Source organism: Suricata suricatta, chromosome 1 (genome assembly GCF_006229205.1).
Source record: "Suricata suricatta isolate VVHF042 chromosome 1, meerkat_22Aug2017_6uvM2_HiC, whole genome shotgun sequence".
NCBI lineage: Eukaryota > Metazoa > Chordata > Mammalia > Carnivora > Herpestidae > Suricata > Suricata suricatta.
In genome coordinates this window covers 96,340,385-96,351,025 of record NC_043700.1, presented here as the reverse complement: position 1 = coordinate 96,351,025, position 10,641 = coordinate 96,340,385, and the positions used below count along the sequence as shown (strand labels likewise).

Below are 10,641 nucleotides of genomic sequence, written 5' to 3'. Positions count from 1 at the left end.
CATGGGACCCAAGAACAGCAAGAACAGTAAATGAGACACAAGATTTTGGCTGAGATTTCTGGAGAGAAGACTCCTGCTCTTTCTGGCTGTATCAAAAAACATGGAGAAGTATAGGATCAGGAGCTCTGCCATTACTCTGTTTTACTACCCTGGGAAATGTGAGATTGAAGCTAACATACTGAATGGCTTTTTGAGAGATATAGTCGAGAGATAGAGATGGCTGGAGATATATATGGCTTGGAGCTTCATGCCTGGCCTGAAGCCATTTAATTTTGGAGTTTAAAGCTCATGAGGGCCAGTACTTTACCTTTTTTTTTTTTTTTAATGTTTTATTTATCTTTGAGAGACAGAAAATGGAGGAGAGACAGAGAGACAGGGACAGAGGATCTAAAGTGGGCTCTGATGCTTAAACTCAAGAACTGGGAGATAATGACCTGAGCTAAAGTTGGACACCACCCAGATGCCCTAAGGGCTAATACATTACCTTTACTTAGGGCAACTTATGTCAGTTTCATATACAATAACAAGAACTTGAACTTAATATGGGTTAAAGGAAGAAAAATATAAACAGGAATTTTTAGATGGTAATGATAGATTAGAATTTAGCTTTTGGTTTATTCTTGATCGTTATCACTAACTAAGTTCCTCAGGGGTAGGGGCCATGTCTACCTTGATTATGTATGTACAACCAGGGCTTAGTCCAGTGTCTGGCATATAGATATTAAATATTTTTTGACTTAAGAAGAAAAATAGAGACATGAAAAATCAAAATAGAGAAGACTTTGAAATTTGTTTTTCACATTGTGACCTGATGAACTGTGATACAGTGATAAATGATTAATGAATTGCAGAAAGACTGTAACTACAAAGGCAATAAAGAGAGTTTATTATAGAGATAAGATGCTGTCACTTAGGCTAGCACACATGCCAAGAGAGGGCATAACCTATAGTGAGATGAAGGAAAAAACCTCCACCTTTCAGCTTTTCTGGAACACATATAAGATCAAATGATAACTTACCAAAATTTTGAAACTTTATGCTTTTTAAAAAAGAATAATAAGAATAAATGAGCAATGAAATACAAAATAAAGGTAGCCAGAGTTTTAAAGTAAGGTATTTGGAATGTATATTTCAAAGAACTAGAGAGGAGTGAAAAAGAGACTAGTTCTAGGAAAAGATCGTGTTTGTCAAATGTTATGGGCTGAACTGTGTCCCTTCAAAATTCATATGTTGAAGCCTTACTCCACTTCCCACCCCCTAGTACCTCAGAATGTGACTGTATTTGGAGATATGCACTTTATAGAGGTAATTAGGTTAAAATGAGGCTCTTAGGGTGGGCCCTCAGACAATGTGACTGGTGCCCTTGATGCTCTGAGAGCCATCAGGGCGTGCTTGCATAGAGAAAGGAACATGTGAGGAGACAGCAAGAAGGCAGCTCTCTGCAAGCCAGGAAGAGAAGTCTCAGAAGACGCTAACCCTGCTGATACCTTGGTCTCAGACTTCCAGTCTCCAGAATTGTTAGAAGGTAACAATTTGAGAAATTTGAGAAATTTTGTTATGGCAGTCTTAGCAAACTAATAAATATAGCAAGTGTAAATTCATCTGGTGTTTGGAGGAAGAAAGTAAAATACATGGGAGAGTCAAAGAAGAAGGTAGTTATATTTCATTAAAATTTTTTTAAAGTTTAAAAATTTTATTTATTTTTTTTATTTTTAGAGAGAAAATGTATGAGCAGGGGAGGGGGCAGAGGGCAAGAGAGAATTTTAAATGGATTCCATGTTCAGTGCTGAGCTCAATCCCACAATCCTGGGATCATGGCCTGAGTCAAAATCAAGAGCTGGTTGTTTACCTGATTAAGCCACCCAGGTACCCCTAAAATATTTTATTTTACTTTAGAGTAGGTAATACATGCACACATTATAAAAGTCAGATATTATAAAATATATATAGTAAAATAGAAATCTGTTTACAAACTCACCCTGGGCCAGGATATCCAGTTAATTATCCTTTCTTTTTCCAATTATAGGCTATACCAGTTTCTTCAGTATTTTTCCATATGTAATCTATGCCTAAAACATATATATATGTATATATATAAAATACATACACATATATGCATATAAATGTTACCTCACACTATGTGCCATTGACTACAAATTTTAACTTTTCTCCAATTTAGTCTTTTGAGCAGGGTGTTTATATAAGTTAATTTGTAGGTTTGGGTCACTTACTATTTTTCATAGGTACACGTATATTTTTTGCTCTTCACCTTTTTTATTTATTTTGACAGAGAGGGACAGAGAGAGAAAAGGAGGGAGGGGGGTAGGGGCAGAGACAAAGGGTGAGCGAGAATCCTAAGCCCCCCTGACATGGGGCTGGAACCCTCGAACTGTGAGATTGTGACCTGAGCCAAAATCAAGAGTTGGATGCTTAACTAACTGAGCCACCCAGGCAACCCATGCTCTTTGTCTTTTTTTTTTGTAATATACATTGTAGATCATCTCCTACCAGTGCACTTATAGCTACCATATTTTTTTGCAACTCTATGGATGTTCCATAATTTTAAACTTCTAGAATTGAACACTTTTAGGTTGTTAAAATTTAATTTTTATGGATAATGTAGCAATGGATAGCTTATACATTATGGTTATGTGTAAAGATAACTGTATGATTCATTTCTAGGAGTGTAATTCTGGGTTAAAACATAGGAGCACTGAAAGCTTTAAAATGATATTCCTGTATTGCTCTCCTTTGAAAGTAAATCAATTCATATGCCCACCAGCAAGGTGGGAGAGGTTCTGTTTCCCCAAACCATTTCTTATAGTGAATATTAATTAATAACAATAAATTTTTTGAGATTTGTCACTTGAAAAGAAGAGAAATGGTGCCTCACCTGTAGCTTTACTTATTAAAGCTGGCCTTTATCTATTTATGAGAATGAAGAACATCTTTTCTAATGTTTTAGGCCCACTTGTATTTCTTCTTATGTGAACAATCTGTTCATATCTTTTGCTCATGGGTTGGTGGTTTTACTTGTTAATTTATAGGACATTATGTGTTATTTTAAAGTTTAAATCATTATTAGAAAACTGTTTTTTTCTAGCTACCAAAAGATGTACAAACTTCTTTCAAAATGCATGTTTAGTTCCTTTTATTTTTTTATTAGCTTTAAAGTGAGTAATTGTGGTTTTCCTAAAATATTTGACTTAAATCTCATTAGTTTGTTTTAACATTGGTGGCTCCTGGAATACTTGTAGCATGACAGAAACTTAAATTGTGTTCTGTATTGGCTAATGGTAAGTTAAAAGGAAGAACTAATTTCAGTTGACAAGTTATTTAACTTTTCTAAACTTCCTCATCCACAAGTGGTATTTACATTATGGGCTTGTGCAAGTTGAATGAAATAGTGCACATAAGGCATTAGCCAAGTGCCTGGCACTTGGCATATATTTAATATTTAAAAATTATCTTAGCATGTATTTAGTTTTTGAGGCAAATTTTATTTTACTATACTGTAAAACATGGCGAAAATATGAATATATATAGAAAGCAGCTAAATTTGGTTAATTTGGTGGCTGGCTACATCTGTGGATTATTTTAAAAGTAATCCCTTTTATCCTTAAATAATATTCCTTTCATTGTGCCTGAAATGACACCATTAGAGATTCAGTTGACTTTCCCTCTCTTCCCTCAGCTTCAGGGCAATTTAGTTCAGTTTTTGATTTGAGGCAACTGAAACCACATCTAGATAATTTCTGGTCTAGAGAATTTGTACTGGGATAGTTTTGTTCTTGGGCAAAGTTGGTAGTTTGTGGCAAATTTTGATTCATGTGGGGTTCCTGGTGCCTTATTAGAGCATAAAGCTTGAGAATGACTGAGATTCTTCCAGACATTGAAAGACTATTAAAATTAATGTCTTGGTAGAGAAGAAATAAACTCTAAAGAGGTAATTTAAGTAAGGGTGGTAGGAGTGTCTTGGTAGCATGTAGAAGGAATTAAGATAGGTGTATGTTCTTCTCTTTTTGGCTTCTATCCAGGCTTTTAAATCATTTCTGCCAGGGCCTCTATTTCCTTACATGCAATAAAGGTATCTTATATGCAATATGGTATCTCATATGTTTAAACTTTTCTGGCTTTATTTTATATTTGGTTTCACATCTGGTCCTTTCCAGGTAAGAGTGAAACTTCCACTTGCAAACCTTACAAGATATGGTACTTCAGCCCAGGAAGGTAGTCAGAACTACAGTTTTAGACATTTAGAACTTGAGGCAGTATAAAGTGTACAGTAGTGCTTAATAGCATGAACTTTGGAGCCACAATGCTTGGGTTCAAACCCTAGCTTTCCGAGTTATTTAACCTCTTCATATTTTAGTATTTATGGTACAGTTTGCAAGTTATTTAACCTTTCTGTACCTTAGTTTTTAATTTGTGAAATGGGAGTAGAAGGGATATAAGAATATTTACCTCGCAGGGTTTTGGGAGGGTTCAATGAATCAATACATATAAAATGCTTAGAACAGTGTCTGGCCCATGCTTAACAGTCTGTTTGCTATTGCTAGCATATCACTGTGTGCACATAGTTGTCGTATATGCATATTCCACATCTGTCCCAAGCAATCAGAAAGCTTCCATAGACCTAAGACTGCTTTCCACTTTCCTCTTCCTATTACAATTTGTACGTAAGAAATGCGCAATAAATCTGAGATAATTCTCCAACTCCCGAAAGCCCTTTGCCTTGGTTCACCCGCTAAATATGAAGAGTCTTTCTCTTTTAAAACAGTGAGCATCAAACCACTTTTCATTAATATAACAACAGACTCAATTGATTCAATGTAGTTTCATTTCATACAATCAAGAATGATTTAATGAAAAGTGGTATTATAGATACATAGATAGATATATAGGTAATATAGAATAATATTATTCTCTATTCCGAGAGGATTCATTTTAACCTCACAGCAGCGGTCTGATTCTCCTTTCTGTTAGCGTCCTGTTCTAATCTGTGCTTCTCGGTCTCCTGGCCTCAAGAAGGCCATACACTTACCCACCCCGTGCCCAAGTGGTAAGCAATTTTTCAAAACCGCCCCGGACCTCCGCCTTGCGGCCCAGGCTCCACCCACAGTGCGGCGATTCGGGAAAGAGGCGGAGAGTAAAGGGGTGGAGCGCTGCAGATTCCAGTGTGGGGCTTGGGTGGCGTGCCGGCGCCGTGACGTCTGACGCTACCAGCTGACGCAGCCGCAGTGACGCCTGGCTCCAGCTAGGACCCCTCCCATCCTTCTCCGCCCCTCTGTGTCAGTGGCTACGGGCCCCGGGCCCGACCTAAGGCTGCTGGCCGGGGTGGCGGGGCTGGAGGGTGTGGGCGCGGGCAGAGCTTCGCCGGCCGGGGGCCGGCTCGGCGCTGCTGCCGCTGCCCGAGGCCTTTAGCGTCCCTCGAAGAGAGGCCGGAGCGGTTCCAGGCCGCCCCGGCGCTCGCCCAGGTGAGGGGACGGGTCGGACTGGGCAGGGGTGGGTGAGCAGCAGTTTTCCATCATCTCTGGAACTCAGCCGGGTCAGATTCTGAAGGTTTGGCCTCTTCGCCGCTGTCTATTCCGGCGTCGACTCATTTCCTAGTGTGCTGTTCTTACCTGCAGCACCGGGACCTGTAGACAGGGTGTCGAAGGTCAATGGGAAGGCCTGGCAGAGCCATCACTCTCCGATGGTTGTGGGCGCCGACGCAGGAGCGGCCTCTGTGGATGGCGATAAGGCGGGTGGGCGGCGCCCACTTGGTGTGTGGATTCGGCGGGCGGGAAGGACAAGCGCACCGGCAAGCTCCGGCTTTAGCCTTGCCTGGAGCCCTCGGCTGCGGCAGACCCCGAGCTGCTTAACGTAGGGTCTACTGACCGATGGCGGTGGAGCTTTAGGACCTCCCCCCTTTCCAATCCAGGCGTGGCGTGTTTTGTATTATGAGTTAGTGCGTGCCGAGTCTACACTATGGAAGAGTACGTTTCAGCTGAAACAATATCTTACAGTCAAAGGAAGGTGGAGGGAAGTTGATTTTCCTTCTGCAGAGTATTGTCTTTCCTCCACTCCTCCACACTTGACTCCCACCCCCATTAGGGACGTTTGTTAAATGGAAAGAGTTCTTGTAAAATTCTTCTGTAAGGAAATCATGTTTTTGTAACTGCCCAAGCATGTGAGTTTCAACTGGTTTCATGTTACTGCTTTCACCCTGCACGGCATTGAAGCTGATTTATTCTAAGATGACCCTAAACATTAAATTTAAAAATAGATGAATTAATCAGACTATTTATCTAACATAATTGTTGAGTGAGGCATATTTTATATGCATGCTATCTCATTTAATCATCATAACGATCTTATCGTGTTAGATCTGTTACTACTCTGATTTTATAGATGAAAGAACTGAACCATGCAGCCCTAAAAATCAGTTTGTCCAAAGTTGAGATGTGATTTAATTTAAACCAGGTAATATGACTCCAGCTTAAAGTCCCATAAGCGGTATGCTTTATCATGTCCCAAGTATCTTAACAGTTTGCACAATGATTTTCATTTGGTAAAAAATGTGCCAGGTGCTTGGAATAGGAAGGAAACTGCATCACCATTCTTGCCAGCAAAGAAACAGTTTCAGAGAACTTTTTTTAAGGCCACACTTTGAGGATGTTTTAAACATAGCATTTGACCTCTGGAACCCTGTTCTAAAACCATTGGAACACTGTAATTTGGAAACTGTGGCCTTGTTCTAGTTTAGAAGTATTTCTTGTCTGGAAACTTTAAAGAAGGAAATGTGATATTGGAGTAACATTAATCACTTTCTGTGTGTGTGCATTTGCACTCCTGTAATCAAATCATTTAATCTGAAATGGTGAAAATGTTGATAAAGCCAAACTATCTTCTGTAATTGGTTAAAATGTTTTTTTCAGGTTTAAGATGAAACGCTGCAGATGGGCCTTCTGAAGATAAGGAGAAAGAAAACAACACTGCAGACTCTGGGAAAAAATTGAGTAAATACTTTGGCTAAGTTTAAGAAAAATAGTTTCCAATTAAAGCTGAGATAGAGGAAGAAATCTGCCTTTCTACCTCAGTTGTGTTTTAGTCTGCTTAAATGGTCAAGGAGTGAAGGTTGGGGGCGGTATATAACATGACCTGCTATTCATCTTACCTGAGTTTTGAATTGTTGATATCTGACTGACAAGTCATGTGCTTAGGTTGTGTATTGATAGGAGAAAGCCAAGGGAAACTTCGGCTTGATTCTTGATCCAAAGTATCAGCATTTTCCCCCTCTCTTTTGCTTGCTCATGCCCATGTAATAAAAGGCTTTAAAAATAAATGAAGAAAATTAGTTGACTTTTGGTTTGTTCTTTACAGAATACTGGGTATGTTGAAATCAAGTATATTTTATGAGTTCTATGGAGAATAGAAGACATAGTTAAACACGATGAAGAAATATTTAATTCATTTCACCCATATTTATTGAGTATCATATGCCTTATTTCAGGCATTGTTTCAGGCTTTTAGTATTAGCGTTTATCATGGCCTTGGAGAGTACTAGAGTAGTGAATTTTTCCTAGAAGGTAATATTTTTGTGAAATACCATACATTTTTTGATTTCTTTATGCAAAGACGATTTTGCTTTATGTAAAAGACTAGAAAATAGCACCACCCATAAGGTAAATGTTTGTATTTATAAGAAGTCTTTCATAATTTTAGTTAATAAAGGAAGGTTCTAGTGCTACTCTAAGGATACTAGGATTCTTATAGACTTCATATTTTGTTCATGTTAAAGATAATGATAGAATTTCAAAAATTTCATGAGATATTAAGAAAATTAACTAATAAATTTGCGAACATTTTAGGCAATTTATATGTAACGAATAGAAGTGACATGGTCAGGCAACAGTCTGGTGATAAGTTGGAGGGTGATGAGTTTGGCAGAGTGGTGATCATAAGAGGCTATTGTAATAATCCAGGTGGCAAATGAGAACCTGAAGTATAGAAATGCAAATGGGAATTAAAGATGGAGATGGACTAGATAGATGCAGCGGAGATGTACTGAGTAGGATTTTGGGCTTGAGAGAAAGTTGAGTCAGGGTAATTCTAGCCACTGTCATGTTCAAGCACATAATTAATGTTTAATAAATATTTGAAGGATAAAGGAACTGATATCTAATATCTGGTTGGGAAACAGTGGATTCTGGGACCATTTACTGAGGCAGTATAGAAAAAACAAGAGATTGGGGAACATGGTTGTAGAAGATCACTTTGTTGTGGCTGTTGTCATGAGGCATCTGTGACTTCCAAGAAATGTCGTCAGGAAGTTGGATATATGGATCTTAGTTAAGAAGGCCCAGCTGGTTATATACAATTTGGAGCCTTAGTTTATACATGATGGTTAAAAGCAACGGGACTGGATGAAATCACTCAGGGAAAAAATGTAGAGTAAAGGAAGAGAAATGAGGATAGGGAGTACTAATAAATCCTTATCCTGCAAGTAAAACACACATTGAAGGAGATGAATGAGTGGATAAGGAAGCAGGAGACTCACAGAAGTCAGTGGAAGAACTGAGTTTGGAGAAAAGGAATGAGTAGTAAGCACCTTTGAGATATCTGATAAAATGAGGACAAAGAAAGTATACATCAGACATGTCAAGAAGTTGTTGACCTGAGCAAGAGCAGTTAGATGGATGGAGCCAGTTCATGCTGGTAAGAGATAAGGAAATTGAAATAGAAATGTCATTTACCTATTTCAGAAAGTTTGATGTTAAATTGAATAGAGAGGGGATAGCTAGATATATGAGTTTGAGAGAGAGTTTTTGTTTTTTAAAGGTGTGAGTGATATGATTTATAATCTTTATTTGCTGAGGATAAAAAGCCATCAGAAAAAATATTTGAAAATAGAGGTATGAGGGAGCATAATTAGTGAAGCAAGGTCACTGACTATGTCTGAATGGATGGAATATGAGGATGCAGGTCAAGGGTGCTTTAAGTAGACTTCTACTGAGTCAGGAGTTAAGGATGTGGTAATGATTATGGGTACAGATGAATTTGCAGGCAAAGTAGAGGTTGCCCCAGAGTCCATGTGGGAGACTCTCACTTACAGTAGAGAAAGGAAATGGTTCATTCATGTGATTGGTAATCTTCTTGGTGTGTTATTGCTGATGCCTCATTTTTTGGTAAGTTGGAGGAGAGTAGAGTGCATTAGTTTAGCTTAACATGACCGGTATGAACTATCAGAATAGAGATAACTTGCAGTTATCTGGCAAAATTACTTTTCACATACTTTGTATTAGTTATCTATTGCTCAGTAAGAAATTATACCTGAACTTAGTGTTTTAAAATATTTAGTATCTCAGTTTCTGTGAGTTTGGATTTGGAAGTGCCTCAACCCAGGCCTTTTGGTCTAGGGTCTCATGAGGTTGCAGCCAAAATCTTGGCAGGGACTTCAGTCAGCTCAACTGTGGCAGAAGGATTGCTTCCATGATGGTACACTTACATGTCTGTTGGCTAGAGGCCTCCAAGCCTCACCATATTGATCTCTCTAGGGATTTTTAAATGTCCTAGCAAGGCATCTGGCTTCCTCTGGAACAGATGAGCCAAGAGAATAAGGAGGAAGCGGTGATGCCAGTTTTGACTTAGTTCCACATCATTGCTTCTGAAATACTCCTTTACAGCCGTATCACTAAGTCCTGCCCACCCTTGAGAGGGGAATTAAGTTCTACCTCTTGAAGGGAGGAATATTAAGGAGTTTTTTGACATTTTAAAACTACCATACATTTTATCGGTTGTCAAGTTCTGTAGCGGTAAAAAAGCTCTTTAAAAGTCTGCCTTTATGATCAGGTGAGAGAGAGGTTCTAGAGGAGTGGGGAGGTGGTTAGGTCAGATTCGGTTCACTTTATAATTTGGCCTTTTTTGCTGCTAATGAGGCTCCACAACTTGTGACACCACTTAGGTTTATTTTAAAAAAGTGTTTGTTGACCTTTGCTTTAATGGGGGGTCATTTTAGGAGAAAAATATGCCATGGTGGGCAAAATAGGAATTTTTTTATGCCTAAATATGAATTTTGGTGGCATTCATATTAGCTTCTAAATGTAGAGCTGGGAGGAAGGAACTCATTTTTCATATATCAAAACTGAGAATGAAGATAATTATGGGGCCTTAGCTGTGTTTGTGCTTAGCTTCTCAGTGCCATAGTTTTCTCATCTTTAAAATGAGGAATTGTTAATGAGTAGTTATTTGTGAAGAATAGATGAGTAAATGCACATAAAGTGTTTAGAACTGTGCCTAGCACACAGCAAGCATTGAATAAATGTTACAGCCATTGTTATGGTAGCTGTATTTTTATTATATTAATGGTGAATTAATACCATGGAATGAACCTTTCTAAGAGTAAGAGAACATTGACCAAAATGTTTAAAGTCTAAACTTTAGAGTATTGATCTCTTTTTACTTCATCAATTTTTATGTATATGTAAAGTATATTTCTATTCATATCCATTTAAAATGCTGTGTCTGATATCACCAGTAGTATTATATGGGTCATATCCACATACGACTTCCTGAAAGCAGCCTTCTTTGTTGTTTTACTTAAATGAAAGTTCAGTTTCAGTTGTGGTAATATTGTCAGCTCACAGGAATTGGCTGTTA

General features: G+C 38.3%; 1 protein-coding gene across 8 annotated transcripts in view; it reads left to right on the top strand.

Annotated features, from left to right (window-relative positions):
• The first annotated feature begins 5,230 nt into the window (after nt 1-5,230).
• KIAA1109 (KIAA1109 ortholog) overlaps nt 5,231-10,641 on the top strand; it is a 197,858-nt gene continuing 192,447 nt past the window's right edge. For 4 of the 8 annotated variants that reach the window (XM_029941360.1, XM_029941381.1, XM_029941348.1 and 1 more), the window contains exons 1-2: nt 5,231-5,477; nt 6,921-7,001. The gene's annotated coding sequence lies outside the window, so the exon portion shown is untranslated. The remainder of the gene's footprint in view (nt 5,478-6,920; nt 7,002-10,641) is intronic. The other 4 variants (XM_029941372.1, XM_029941388.1, XM_029941368.1 and 1 more) reach the window with 1 other exon arrangement.